General features: G+C 36.3%; 1 pseudogene; it reads right to left on the reverse strand.

The window, feature by feature from the left end:
- Window positions 1-3,640, reverse strand: part of LOC107602415 (phosphatidylethanolamine N-methyltransferase-like) — a 35,426-nt pseudogene that overhangs the window by 16,580 nt on the left and 15,206 nt on the right.

Here is a 3,640-nt window from a genome sequence, read left to right on the forward strand (position 1 = left end):
TTTTTTTTATTGTTTTAAATAATGTACATTTATACGCTAAACTTTGTTATATTACCTTAAATTGCAAAACCTCTGCTCATTCAACAGTCGAGGGAGTGACAGCAAATTGAACATCTTTCTCTATTCCGAGTCTGATCAATGCTATCAGTGTCTTGATATTATTTTCTCTTTTGGAAAGCCACAGAGATGCTATGGTGGATTTGTTCTTCTGCTTTTAGAGCCAGCGGTAACACACAAACACATACAGTATATCTGGTGTGGCTTCCGTTCACTGCTACAGAAGTTAAACCAATATGAAGACTTCCACTTCTGAGAAGCACACACACGTGATAAGGGTGTAAGTTAGAATGAATGAATGAAGTCATGTGCCTGAGTTTGATCACATCTCTTACAGTCTGCTATAGAAACAGTATAGTATACTGTATATGTCTAGAGAGCACACAATGATTATATGAGCAACACAAAGTTTGAAAATACAATTTCCAGCTGATTTCGATTACTTTTTAATTAATGTCACAACATAAAAAGCTTAGCTTCAAGATTAGGGCTTGAATATGAACACAAACACTAGAATATTGAAATAACCTTCTGATCACATTGCAAAAAAGTAATGTCCTTTCTCAGTATTTTTGTCTAAAGATTCTTAAATCAAAATGCATTTACTATAGAACGAAAATTCTGCAAGACTTGAGTCAAAAGTAAAACAAGTTTTCATTCCCCATTGACATATATTTGTTCTTGTTTTAAACAAACTCGCTTAATTTTGTTCACTTTCACAGAAAACAAGATTTGATTTATTCAAGTAATATTTTTTTCCATACTATGGAACTCAATGGTCAAATGTTTGATTACCAACATTCTTCAAAATATCTTTTGAACTCATACAGGATCGGAACAACATGACGGTGAATAAATGATAACAGAATTTTCATTTTTGGGTGTACTGTCCCTTTAAGACCTTTTAAGGCCTTCATTTGTGGAAGGGTGAATTAAAACTTTTTAAGGCCTGCAGAAACCCTTGGTTTGGAACAGTTGTGAGCTTAAAGTGTAACAGGACTGATCCTGATTGAACAGATTCACTGTGTGTTTGTACTGCAGCTTCACTGAGAACATATTCACTCTCTCAGAACTGGGTAGAAAATAGCAGCAGCCTGTCTAACACACACACACACACACACACACACACACAGAGTCACATGTGGCGCTGATGACACCAGCATCAGCAGCATGGAGACGAAGGCTGCCATGGCAACAGCCAGATCCTCATGAGAATAAAGCAAATTAAATAAGCAGCTGAATGTGCCGCTGGTCAGAAGAGCGCGTCAGACAGATGTCACACTATTATTATTGATGAAATCAATAAAAGGGTGAAAGGTAAACACTGAATCTTTGGTCTTATGCAAAATGGGATGAAATGGGTCACTTGATTAATTTACAGCATCAATAATGGCGATTCTGAGTACTGCTTTGCAGTTGAACCCTGACAATAAATAATACAGCGGTGGATGTTGTTACCTGTGGCTTCGGTAAACACTGAGGAGCAGGATGAGCACAGCGAGGGAATAACAGGCCACATAAGGACCTCCAAACAGACGGGTCAGGCCTCTGGTCCTGTGCTCCCATCTGGCCACCTGAGACATCAACACATGCAGTCAAATCAACAGCGACACTAACCAAAAACAGCTGCTTCAATGATTACGTATTACTGGGGGAACTATAACATTTTTTACATTTTATATAAATATACACATATATTTTCATGTCAGTCGATATTTCAAATTTAAGATTAAGATTTTCTTTCAAGTCTGAAGGCAGATTTTGCTCCTAAGAGAAAGTTGTAGAAACCAGACCGTTATTTGTGGTTTTAAACGACTCTTTATGGTCAGAAAAACATGACAAACACTTTCATTTTTCCTGAACAAAATAAATATCTTAATAGAAAAATTTATTTCTTGGTCTCTGCATGTTATAATGAGTGATATTGTTTCAGATCATGAATCAGGTTTGTGAAAAATGCTCTCTGTGCCGCGGCTCAACATTGTATCGAGCACTTGCTATCATTTTATCGATACAGTCTCTCTCTCTCTCTCTCTCTCACACACACAGTCTCTCTCTCTCTCTCTCTCTCACACACACAGTCTCTCTCTCTCTCTCTCTCTCACACACACAGTCTCTCTCTCTCTCTCTCTCTCACACACACAGTCTCTCTCTCTCTCTCTCTCTCACACACACAGTCTCTCTCACACACACACACACACACACACACACACACACACGCACATACAGTCTGGTCAGCTATCCATCCTTTATTAACCTCACAGAGCTGTGTGGGACTCTTTTTATGATGGATGGGTGCAGTTTATCTATTGGACTATAATATTACCACCCATTCACTACCATTATGAAGCTTGGAAGAGACAGGACATTTTGACGTTTGGAGTGCTGATATCACTAGAATACTACACGCCTGGAAAAGGCTGTCAGCCAATCAGATTAAAGAACTAGAAAGAACTGTTGTATACATAAATATAACACGTTTCAAGCATCAAAACAATAATAGTTTAATACAGCTTTGTGTGTGTGTGTGTGGGTGTGTGTGCGCGTTTTTTGTGACAAATGAGGACATAAATGTGTATAATGACAAAGGTATGACAGGTATTACAAGGAGAAGGTGACTTTTCAGGACATTACCCCATGTCCCCACTTTTCAAAACGCTTATAAATCACACAGAATGGAGTGTATTGAAGATCTGAAATAGCAGAAAGTCTCCTGTGAGGGGTAGGTTTAGGGGTAGGGTTGGTGTAGGGCAATAGAATATACGGTCTGTACAGTATAAAAACCATTACACCTATGGGATGTCCACACTTTTCACAAAAACAAACCTGTGTGTGTGTGTGTGCATTAGAATGTCTGTCCTGTTTACATTTATATTTTCTGGAGAAAAAAAAAAGACTATCATGATTTAAAGAAAAATGTTATTTAGTGCAACAATAGTTCATTAACAAAATAAATCCTGTCAGGCATTTTTAGAAGCAGACTCGTTAGATGACATTAAAAGACTGTATTTTAGGATCACAGTGCAGCCCCTAAAATAACAATTAATTGTCATTTTAAATCTTTGCCATTTTAAGTCTTGGCCACTGTCCTTCAAACCATTAGGTTTTACCCATTTGACAACAAGAAGTTTTTAATCACTTCATATATGTAATCAAATTTAATCATTTTAGAATGATTGCTTTTTCTTTTATATATTTTAGTAAGTATCTCTGTCTTGGTTTCCAGTACAAATATCTAAATATTCTTAAATCAGGATACATTTACTGGAGAAGCCAAATGACTTAAGATATTAAATCTCGAAAATGTATCAAAATTAAGTGAATTTATGCATAACACAAGAAAATACATCTGTCAGTGGGGTCAGGGAAAAAAATCTTATCTTTATCTTATCTTATCTTATCTTATGTCACTTTGCTTCTTGAGTCAATGTATCTTGATTTAAGATTTTTAGATATCTGTAATGAAACACAAGACCAAAATACTTTAAGAAAATATTTTTGCAGTGTGGCACAGATTAATTTAGCTGTCGGGATAAACACATGTTTAACAAAGAATATCTGGAAGCTACATTATATTATGAAT

This window comes from Sinocyclocheilus grahami, unplaced genomic scaffold (assembly GCF_001515645.1).
Source record: "Sinocyclocheilus grahami isolate Dianchi unplaced genomic scaffold, SAMN03320097.WGS_v1.1 scaffold326.1, whole genome shotgun sequence".
NCBI classification, from domain to species: Eukaryota; Metazoa; Chordata; class Actinopteri; order Cypriniformes; family Cyprinidae; genus Sinocyclocheilus; species Sinocyclocheilus grahami.